We start from the raw sequence: 12,513 nt of genomic DNA on the forward strand, positions 1-12,513 counted from the left end.
AAAACTCAATACTGGTTACCGACATTCTTCAAAATATCTTCTTTTGTGTTCAGCAGAAGAAAGAAATGCATACAGGTTTGAAACAACTTGAGGGAGAGTAAATGATGACAGAATTTTCATTTAAAAGTGAACTTACAGAAATGAACTGTTGGCATATTTGTTTCACATCAATAATGTCCAGTTTGTCCTGTTGGACATGACACACAGCAATACTGTTAAGTGTCACTTGTGCCATTGCTCTGAGTCCTAAGAGCACTGACACGTCTTTCAGCCTCAGCTGATGAGACTGGGATGACAAGGGTTTCAACTTCATCAAACATTCCTCTCATTTCAACAAGACCAAGCCATGTTGTTTTTATGTTTTATGGGGACTTTTTACAGACATAATGATTTATACTGTACAAACGGTATATTATATCCCCCTACACTAGCCCTGCCTATCACAGAAAACTTTCTGCATTTTTACATTTTCAGCTGTTTTCCAAAAATAAAATAAATAAATAAATCCCCACAAGGACAAGTATTTCGTATATTGCCATCTTTGTGGTGACATTTTGTCCCTATAATGTAGTGTTACACACACACACTTAAGCATACACAATCTCTCTCTCGATTGTCAAACTAACGATTGTTCGCCACTTATCCCGCGATTGTAATACAGTAGTAAAAACTGATTTGTCCCGCATTTTTGTGCACAGAACTGTTGATTTCTCCCTAGCTTACCGCATCTAGGTTTCCTTCGAGCATTGCCGCTTTACACAAGAGCCTCTCACAAGTTAGATAGAAAAAACAAAGCCAATCAGTTTTGCGATGTGTGTTAGCAGGCGGGACTCAGATATATATTAACCGTTTGTGTACCATGAATTGCGCATTTTTATCAGAACGCTCTTGTAAGAGATTTTAATCTAAATAAGATGTTTCCTGATTAAATTAAATAAGCCTACATAAAAACCACAAGACACAACCGGACAACAGTGGTTATATATAAATATATTTTAAGTTTTGATCGAAATTATTGATAGGGACATATCAGTGTCAATGGATATTGGTAGGGACACGTCCCTAGCGTCCCTACTAAATTCTATGCCCCTGCCGATACTGATATCTGATTATTGAGAATGATATCTGCCGATACAGATATCCGATTATTGAGAATGATATCTGCCGATACTGATATCAGACTATTGAGAATGATATCTGCCGATACAGATATCAGATTATTGAGAATGATATCTGCCGATACTGATATCCGATAATTGAGAATGATATCTGCCGATACAGATATCAGATTATTGAGAATGATATCTGCCGATACTGATATCCGATAACTGAGAATGATATCTGCCGATACTGATATCCGATAACTGAGAATGATATCTGCCGATACAGATATCAGATTATTGAGAATGATATCTGCCGATACTGATATCCGATTATTGAGAATGATATCTGCCGATACTGATATCCGATAACTGAGAATGATATCTGCCGATACTGATATCCGATAATTGAGAATGATATCTGCCGATGCTGATATCCGATAACTGAGAATGATATCTGCCTATACTGATATCAGATTATTGAGAATGATATCTGCCTATACTGATATCAGATTATTGAGAATGATATCTGCCGATACTGATATCAGATTATTGAGAATGATATCTGCCTATACTGATATCAGATTATTGAGAATGATATCTGCCGATACTGATATCAGATTATTGAGAATGATATCTGCCGATACTGATATCAGATTATTGAGAATGATATCTGCCGATACTGATATCAGATTATTGAGAATGATATCTGCCGATACTGATATCAGATTATTGAGAATGATATCTGCCGATACTGATATCAGATAATTGAGAATGATATCTGCCTATACTGATATCAGATTATTGAGAATGATATCTGCCGATACTGATATCAGATTATTGAGAATGATATCTGCCTATACTGATATCAGATTATTGAGAATGATATCTGCCGATACTGATATCAGATTATTGAGAATGATATCTGCCGATACTGATATCAGATTATTGAGAATGATATCTGCCGATACTGATATCAGATTATTGAGAATGATATCTGCCGATACTGATATCAGATAATTGAGAATGATATCTGCCGATACTGATATCAGATTATTGAGAATGATATCTGCCGATACTGATATCAGATAATTGAGAATGATATCTGCCTATACTGATATCAGATTATTGAGAATGATATCTGCCGATACTGATATCAGATTATTGAGAATGATATCTGCCGATACTGATATCAGATTATTGAGAATGATATCTGCCGATACTGATATCAGATTATTGAGAATGATATCTGCCGATACTGATATCAGATTATTGAGAATGATATCTGCCGATACTGATATCAGATTATTGAGAATGATATCTGCCGATACTGATATCAGATTATTGAGAATGATATCTGCCGATACTGATATCCGATCATTGAGAATGAAAACTGCCGATACTGATATCAGATTATTGAGAATGATATCTGCCGATACTGATATCCGATCATTGAGAATGAAAACTGCCGATACCAATAGCGATTATTCAGAATGATATCTAGTCAAGTCATCCTCATTTATATAGCGCTTTTAACAATGTAGATTGTTTCAAAGCAGCTTTACAGAGACAAACGTATAATTTAGGGTAACAGAGATTGTTTTGGCTTTATAGCGGTTCTTTAATAAAGTTATTTTCCAGCTAAAGTTAGTTTTAACTTTAACATCTATCTGCCGATACCGATAGTTTGATTTTCTTATGAAAAAAAACCCTCTCCCTCTCTTTCATTTGGTAGATTAATATTAAAAAGTTAAAAACTGTTATATTTATATTTTTAGATATAAAAATTTACACTCAAATCAAAAATGAAATGTTTGTATATAACTCAGTTGCATATAAGGTAGTTTTCATAAACACCATTTTAGTTTGAATTTCATGATAAAATGGACAGAAATTGAAAACTGAGACTTTGTTTCTTATCAGAAGTAAAAAAGCACTTTGCGAATATTGTATGGGAGGCTACAAATAATGTTTGATATAGGGAAAAACTGTGGACCTGACAACCCTGGTGATTCAGAGGGTCAAATACAGCCTGCTTTTGCTTTAACATCGCTATTTTTTAATTGTTAAAGTGTTATTGTCACATAGACAGCCCTAAATTCAACACAAGAGACATTTTCTTCATACACAGTGTGAGCTGCAGTCTGACACGTTTTCCCGCCCCCTTTTGATTGACGGGATATAATCGGCCCTGACCATCGGCTGTTTTAAACAATCGGCCGTTAGTGAAAATAATTGCTTTTACTGGCCGACACTGATTATCGGGCCGATACATCCGTGCATCTCTAGTAAAACCCTCTTCAGTAAGTTATCTTAACATAATGCATACAGTTAAAAACTGTAAATGGTTGAACATCACAATATATGTAACTTTATCATAAAATACTGTCAAATTTGCAAAATGCAAGAAAAAAATATGAATTACTGTATAATTTATGGTGAAAAAAGGAAAAAAGTCCCAGCATGATTCATAACATACGATTATAATTTATTTAAATAGTTTAATCTTATTTTTGATATACTGCAAGTAATGTACATTAGGGTGTTTTGAGTCATTCTGTTAATGCTTATTGCTTTATTTAAGTGTCATTTGTGTTACTCTGATAACATGTTTTCATGTTACAACCTGCATTATTATGAAAAGCTTCAATCCTCTTGGTTCGTGTCAGTTATCTTTCATATCAAATACCCTAATCAGAGCAGAACTAACGCAATATTATGATCCTTCTCATTTCTTAACCCTTTCACGCATAGTGGTCACTACAGTGGACAGCTATTAAAAAAGCATTTTCTTGAATTTGCACGGGTTTTTATGGCAAAGTTGCACATCAGCCTCTTCATTGGACCCTGGTGCATCATCCTATAAATTGCAACCAAGTGGCAAGCCTTTGTGTTTCGATTTTTTCCCCCTCCAAACCAAGATGGCCAAGGGTCAGTCAGACATGCCAAGTTGCTCCGGAATATCCACCCATTCCTTCTATCCTAGGAGACTCTTGTAGGTAAAAAAAAATATTGCAGCATCAAGCAATATCTAATGAGTCATATCACAGTAAAATTTTCCAAGTTTTGATTTTAGATTGAGAGAAAACTCTGATTAATCACATGTCCACTGTAGTGGACGTCATGCATCAATTGCTATATTTCAGCTACAATTCATAATTATAATGTGAATATTGTTTTTGAAATTTAAAACTTAAATACTTAATCTGCAGTGACTTTTTTTACTGTAAATAAATTTACTTGTATTATTAGAATGTAATTTTCATTGACATCGAAAAAAGTCATGTGATTACATAATGTATGACACTTTACTTGTTAGATCAAAAAGGAATCTGATTACGTAATGCACATTACTTGTAGTTAATTACTTGTTACATCAAAAAGTAATCTGATTAGGTAATGCATGTTACTTGTAACACATTACTTTACTTGTAACATCAAAAAAGTAATCTGAATGCGTTATGCATGTTACTTGTAATGCGTTTCCTTACTCATAACATCAAAAAGTAATTGATTATGTAATGTGCATTATTGTAATGCGTTTCTTTACTCATAACATCACAAAGTAATCTAATTACGTAATGCATGTTACTTGTAATGCGTTTCTTTACTCGTTACATTAAAAAAAGTAATCTGATTAGGTAATGCACATTACTTGTAGTTAATTACTTGTTAGATCAAAAAGTAATCTGATTAGGTAATGCACATTACTTGTAGTTAATTACTTGTTAGATCAAAAAGTAATCTGATTACGTAATGCATGTTACTTGTAATGCGTTTCTTTACTCGTTACATCAAAAAGTAATCTGATTAGGTAATGCACATTACTTGTAGTTAATTACTTGTTAGATCAAAAAGTAATCTGATTAGGTAATGCATGTTACTTGTAACACATTACTTTACTTGTAACATCAAAAAAGTAATCTGAATGCGTTATGCATGTTACTTGTAATGCATTACCCCCAACACTGATCATTTCAGATGAGATTGAAAACACATATCGCTAGGTTTTCTCAGAGGAGGGCTATGATAGAAATGTGCATGTCCATCTTGAACATAATCAGAATTATCAGCTAATAAGGGTAAATCTCCATACTCTGGTGCACTGGAGGGAGCATCTGAGTGGTTTCCACAGTTGTACCTTGACAGACTGTAGAAAATTCTGATGGAATCACGTCCTCATGTTCTGATATCAAAGATACGCGAAGTGCAACTTGTATGAAGTTGTATGAAGCCTTTGCAATATTTTGCATTCATATTTTTTGTATATATTTTATAGTTTTCACATGATTTGATATAATTGTATTGATTAGTTTGTTAAATTCACATACTTTATGAGTTTGATTATTGTCTTATATTTAATATAGTATATCTTAAGTTTAAACCAACCGCATGCTGTCCACTCAAGTGGACATCTGAAGATCTCTTTGAAAAATTTGTAAAAAAATAAAATAAAAATCAATTCTTGTTTTTCATGCCCTAAGAGCAATAAAAACACATAGGAAAAAAATCCTGACTGAGGTTATCATAATTCATGCATGAAAGGGTTAAAAATGATCAGCTTTTTGCGGGTTCTTAAAGGGTTTTGCAAACATATGCAGTTAATAAACTACAATTGCACAAACAGAAGCCAGTGGATTTCCATAAATGACAGTGTGTGTCTGTAAACTCCTCTTGTATGAGCTGTCAATCAATATTTGCCCAGTAGAGAACATTAAACAGTGAGCAATAAATACGCAAAATAACCAGATAAGACGTCATGAACACATGACAATCAATTTCATTTTTTTTTAATCCATTATGTTATCCGTAAAATATGTTTTAGAAAAGTAAATATTGCTATAAAATATTTCTAATATCTCCAGCCACTGTTATCAAACAAAATGTGAAGCATGTAATTTCTGTAAAAAGCTTTATGTCTGAGGGGCCGTTTATTAGACACTGTTTTCAACTAAAAACTGAAAATGTAGTTTGGACATTAATTTACACGATAACAGCGGTTTTAAAAAGGGTTTCAAAGTGCAAGTTTTTGGAAACAATACCGATATCATGTGTGTGAAGTACAGAAACGGTGGCATTGTGCTTGTTACGTGTTCAGTCTATATTCTTTACAAAGTGACATCGCCATCTACTGGCCTGGCATGAATAATACAGTGCTTTTTAATCGCTCTCACGGATCAGTGTGAACGGAGATTGTTTTCACAACGTTATCGTCTGTACGTGAAAATCGCAAAGGAAAAACGTTTTGGTTTTTAGAAACATTCACTGATGCTCCAGAAGGGAGCAACTCGATGCATTAAGAGCCGGGGGAGAAAACTTTTTGAATTTGGAGATCAAGGTAAATTATAATTAATTTGTCTTCTGGGAAACATGTAAGTATCTTCTGTTGCTTCCGAAGGGCCGTACTAAATGAAAAAAATATACATATTTAAACAAAATAAAAATTTGGACATCTTCATCCTGTTCAAAAGTTTTCACCCCTCGCTTCAGGAACATCAGTGAACATTTGAACCTTTTTTAATAGTTGTGTTTGAGTCCCTCAGATGTCCTCAGTGTGGAAAGATGGATCTGAAGATCATACAGTCACTGCTGGAAAGGGTTCAAATGTTTGACTTCTCAGGACAAACAAGAGGACTCGAGAACAGCCATCACCAAAGATGAGGAAACCGTCGTGGATCATCCAGATTCATAAACTTCAGGGTTCATAAACTTTTGAACGGGATCATCTTTATAATTATCTATTTTTATCTTGTGGACTATATGTAAACATCTTTTATGTACAATATCTTATTCAGGACAATACTAAATAAAAAAAGCATGCATTTTGTATGATTCCTCTTATTTTGTCAAAATTCTCCAAAATTATAGGATTTAAGTGAGTATTTCAGAAACTGTTGATCTACTGGGATTTTCACGCACAAGAATGACCAGAACAAGAGACAATATCCAGTGGATGAAAATGCCAGAAGATGTCAGAAATCAGAGGAGAATGATCAGACTATTCATTACAACACACACACACACACACACACACACACACTGGGTCAGCCGATAGAAAGGCAACAGTAACTCAAATAAGCGCTGGTTATAACCGAGGTCTGCAGAAGAGCATCCCTGAACACACAACAAACCAATAAACCGATATAAAAAAATAGCAGTATTTCAACAAATCAAATACAACACAATCAAACAAGTTTTCATAGGTCTGACCTGTGCAGTTGTGTGTGATTTCCCTCAGTTCAGCTCATTCATCTCCTCTATCAGTGGACCCTGATCAGGACAGAAACACAATATATGAGTGAAAAGAAGAAGTCCTCCATCCCGAGTCCGAGTCCGGCGTCGCTGTGCTGTTTATTCAGCGGGTGTGGAGAGAAACACATGACAGATGAGGAGCGTTCGCACACGCTGAAGAAATGCTGCTACTCCTGCACTGCCTTGGGTTCCTGCAACACGTCGAGACATGATCGCTCTGAAAGAGCCTTTAAATCTCAACATGCCATGATGGATCAGATACCAGAGCTTACAGAAAACATTTAGGGCCTTTTGATTCAGAAAATCCTAACTCAGGGGGTTTGCAGATATTTGAACTTTATGCCTTCGGCCAAAATGCATGTCAGTATACAACATTAGACAGGTCAGGATTGGGAACACCCATTTCTGCCATGTTTACTCAAATTGTGTAAGAAATCAGGAAGCCAGTATTATTTAACAAGTCATATCCTTTATAACATGGTTGAGAAACAGTATGAGCAAAGATTGTGTCATTTATAATTATTGGGCATTGAGATTTCTGTGTTGAAATGCTCATTAAATTATGGAAGCTTGTTTCTGGCGTGGAATAAAAAAATATTGCGACTGACTTTTTATCTCATAATTACTTTTCTTCTAGAGTGCATATCTGGCAATTATGGGTCTTATTTCTTGCAATTCTGACCTTTTTGTTCCTCAGAACTGTGCGATATAAACTTGCAACTGAGAAAAAAAGTCAAAAAATAAATTATGAGATATCAACTAAAATCTCAAGAAATAAAATTGCAAGAAATAAAGTCATAATTGCGAGTTATAAAGGCATTATTGAGATATATAATGTCATAATTGTGAGATATAAAGTCATAATTTCGTGTTATAAGGTCAGAATTGCGAGAAAAAGACAGAATTCAACTCAGAAATGCGAGAAATAAAGTTGGAAATGCAAGCAATAAACTCAATTGCGAGATATAAAGTCAGAATTGCGAGAAATAAAGTTGGAATTGTGAGAAATTAACTCAATTGCAAGAAAAAAAATGTTTTAAACTGCATGCAAAAAAAAAAATGTATATCGAAAATATATCTATTTTTATGTCATATTATTCACCATATTCTTAAAGAAAATTAGCCGAAACAGAGTAAAAACTTGTTTACATTTGTGCGTTTAGCAGATTTATCCAGAGCAACTTTCAAAAAGAGGAACAAAAGCAGTTTATGAAAGAGCCAACAATATTCGTAATATAAAATGCCTGATTTATAAACTCAATCCTGCTTTCCTCTACAAACGTGCGTTTCTGATCCTCTCCTGATGAAGAATGACACACTGAGATCTAATGTTCCTGATCAAGTAGAGTTGCAGAAACTAATCATTCAAACATGAAGATTCTGTCCGTCACATCACCAGAGATACGCCCTAGAACTCGTCTCAGAGATATTTACACTCACCAAACTGGTTGAGGACTTCATTATGTGCTTTATAACGGTTATCCATTCAGATGGGTGCTTATTTTATATCAAACCCTAAAATATTGATGCAACATTGGGAAAATAAGATTTTTAAATGGATATAATAAGTTGCAGAATTTGAGTTTTGAAAATCACTTGACTAGTTGAATTTGCAATAACAAGAAGCATTTTTTTTTTCAGGCATAATATTAATATATTTCTCATAATTGTGAATTAATTGTCAACAATCAGAGATTTAAAGATGCAATTGCACTACAGTTACTCCATATGTGGAAAATAATCTGGGTTTATGCAAGTTACATCCAATATAGGTTATAAGTAATAAAGTTATGAAAAGAAGGTTTAAAATTCACCTTACGTTTTCCTCTCTTCATCAAGTTCATGCCAGATCCATGTCCAGGAATGTCATGCTCTGTTTAGACAAGTAAAAGATCAGCCTTAACAAAACTACTACATCATTATGCATTATTCGCATTGGGTTTGTGTAACCTGATCAAGACTCGCACCACAGAAACGAAACAAGCAAACGAATGTTTCAATGCGTGCGTTTACTGTTATTTACCATCACTTACAGCTCAGCTTTAGTTATTCTAATCTCATTAAAACATCCAGGTCACCTCAGAATCAAAAGAAAAGAAAAGAAATTAGATTTTGCAAGAAAATTCTGTCTTTTAGGACCATTTTCATTTATGCATTGCATTTATGCATATACAATTATTTCAGTATTTTTATTTTACTTGAGTTTTGGTCCTTCTATGATAATAATATAACAATTCTCATTACTAAAAATCAATTAATGTCTTGTATTGCATAAATGCATAAAGTACTAACTAATGCTTACAATTGTATGGACGCTTGTTTCCGCCACTGACTAAAAATTAAAAAAGGTAATTGCAACTTTTCATCTTGCAGTTCTGACCTTTTTGTCTTGCAATTCTGAATTCTTTTAAATTGCATGTCTGACTTTTTTTAAATTGCAATTCAGAATTTGTATCACAATTTTTTTTAATAAAGTTTATATCTCACAAGTAACAATTCCTCCACATATGGTAATAATCTGTGTTTGTATGCAAGTTACAAAGTTATGAAAAGAAGGTTTAAAATTCACCTTTGGTTTGCAATTCTGACTTTTTATAGCAATTCTGACTTTTTTCTTGCAATTGCGAGTTTATATCACGCAATTCTGAGGGGAAAAAAGTCAATTGCATAAACACAGTCACTATTTTAACACTGAGTCTGAAAAACTAGTGTGACCAACTTTCAAAAAAAAAAAAAAAAAAAAAATATATATATATATATATATTATTTATATATATTATATATATATAATAATTATATTATTATATTATATATTATTTATATATATATATAGGCTATATATATAGGCTATATATAGTCTAAACAGTTGATGCAACAGGCCACTTATTGTAAAGTGTTACCAGTTATGTATTTATTTTGTTTTTGAGGTGAAATATGACCCAGACTAATTAAGTAATTAAGCATTTTTGTTGCACTGAACAAATATCTGAACAAATTTCTCTGAGGTAAGAAAAATAATGTTAGAAAAATAATATTGTTCTCCTTTTTTGGATAAAAATGATTCTGTGGTGAATTCTACAGAAAAAAACAAAATGTAATTTCTACATGAAAAATTTAGTTCAGGCAACAATTAACAAAAAATAATTCTATATTAGCACTCATTTAAGCTTGCAGAGAGCATAAGTATCAACATTATTAAATTAAGTAAAACCTACTCAACTTTTCTGATACTGCTGTTCCCGCTATGCACTGGGGCATACATACTTAAGGTTGATTACTTTTCTTTGTTAATTTTACTTAACTTAGTTAAGCAGAGTTTACTTAATTCCATATGTGAAATTTACTTAAAAATATCTCAGTGCAAAAACTTGCGAAATTAAAACTAAGTAAATATTAGGCTACTTGTTTTTTGTTTTCCATTGTGTTTTAAGCATAAACTCACTTAATTTTGATCAAACTTCAATATGTTCAGACAGTCCTTTTGCTTCTCCAGTAAAGAAGAATATGTAGATATTTGCATATGGAAAACAAGACAAAAATACTGAGGAAGAACATCCGTTTTTGCAGCGTGATCCTTCAGGATTGGAAGTGAATGAACCGGAAAGACGAGGACGAAGCCTCACCGTTTTCTTCAACCACATGATCTTCAAGAGCTCGTTCTCCTCAACTCTCCAGCTCTCAAAACCTCACGCTTACTTTCTTCAGTCAGCAACAAAGTCCAACACCATCCAGAGATCTTAACTTAGACCAGACAGAGAGAGAGAGAATCAAAGAAAGAGCGTTGAATCTGTCTTACCTGGAGCTGAGGATCGCCGTAACGCTCGTGAAGGTCTCTCTCTCTCTCACACACACACACACACGGTTTCTCCCATCATCAGCATGTAGGTCTGCGTGCCGCTGCATGTCCGCAGGTTTTGGGAGCGTCTCTCGGCGATGTGAGTCACCGACAGACGTGTCGTGCTCTTCTCCTCATGTGGGACAGATCCACATCAGTTTACTCACTTCCATGAGGAGGAGAAGTCACTCTAAAGCCCGTTCACACCAGAGTCGATAACGAGACAGAGTTCACAACTATACAGATAACGACACAGTCATAGCGATATCGTCAAAATCCATTTCAGAAATCAATTTTGAGTTTTGACAACGCGTTTTTACATTCCTTTAACTCATCAAAAGCTAAGCAATTTTCAACTGTTTTTATAAGTTGGTCAAAAGTTCCGTCGTTAGTAACACAGTTCAAGTCAAGTCACCGCTATACTGCGCTTTTCACAACACAGTGTTTCAAAGCAGCTTTACAGAGATAACTGGAAAATAATGCAACAAAGTTTGTTTCTAGAAGAAAGTAGCATCATAGTTGTGCTTAAGTTCCGTGATGGTTCATTTTTGTTGTAAAAAAAGTTATTAATTTAGTTCATTTATATATATATAAAGCGGCTCTGGAGAAAACCGTGATGTCATCGTCCAGCTCAGTTCAGTTCTCATATAATGGTGTCAATGCAGGAGATCAATAATATTGTGGAATATAAATAACATTGAATACACTTCAACGGAACTTGCGTCCATGGTTGGCTAACGATGCTTTTGGGCCAATCAGAATCCATCCTGCTCAGTCCCACTGAAGTGCCTTGAAATGTTACTCAAGGTGTTGATGGAATTTACACTGAAACAGGAAGATGGGCGGGGCTTATCAAACAGCTCCTCCCCCTTTTTAAAACAGCCAATAGCGTTTGGTTTACATCACAGCTCGGCCTGAGCTGTTGAGTTCAGTAAAGCCACAGTTTCCTCCCAATCTCAAACCGTTTCTCCTCTAATCTCCTCCATATTGCTTTAAAATACAGCTTTCTGTTCACCATGTAGAAAACAGTAAATGTTGACATTGAACAAGTGACTGATTTCAGCCCAAGCTCTATTTATAATTTAGGGGGCGGAGCTTCAGATTCTAGAGAGCATTTGATTGGACAGGAAATCTGAGAGAAGCTGAAGTGCAGAGTGATGTCAAAATCGTTGATCCATATTGGCGGAAGTGAGTTTTAAATGCTTAACATCTTCTGAATGCGGATTTTGTCAGATACACTTACTGGAGAAGCAAAATGAAGTGTCTAAGCTTAAAACAAGAAGAAATATCTGCCGATGGGGTCAGAAAGAGAAGGGATATAGTGAG

At 34.3% G+C, this 12,513-nt stretch overlaps 1 protein-coding gene across 2 annotated transcripts in view; it reads right to left on the reverse strand.

Moving 5' to 3' along the window:
* The window catches only part of pak6b (p21 protein (Cdc42/Rac)-activated kinase 6b), a 32,989-nt gene extending 21,756 nt beyond the window's left edge, over window positions 1–11,233 (reverse strand). The window contains exons 1-3 of one of the 2 annotated variants that reach the window (XM_084091946.1): window positions 11,149–11,233; window positions 9,167–9,225; window positions 7,311–7,370 (exon numbers count right to left, since the gene is read on the reverse strand). The gene's annotated coding sequence lies outside the window, so the exon portion shown is untranslated. Of the gene's footprint in view, window positions 1–7,310; window positions 7,371–9,166; window positions 9,226–10,975 lie in introns of both variants that reach the window. The other variant, XM_084091947.1, reaches the window with a different exon arrangement.
* Between the last annotated feature and the right edge of the window lie 1,280 nt (window positions 11,234–12,513).

Source organism: Abramis brama (assembly GCF_963993115.1).
Source record: "Abramis brama genome assembly, chromosome: 18".
Lineage (NCBI taxonomy): Eukaryota > Metazoa > Chordata > Actinopteri > Cypriniformes > Leuciscidae > Abramis > Abramis brama.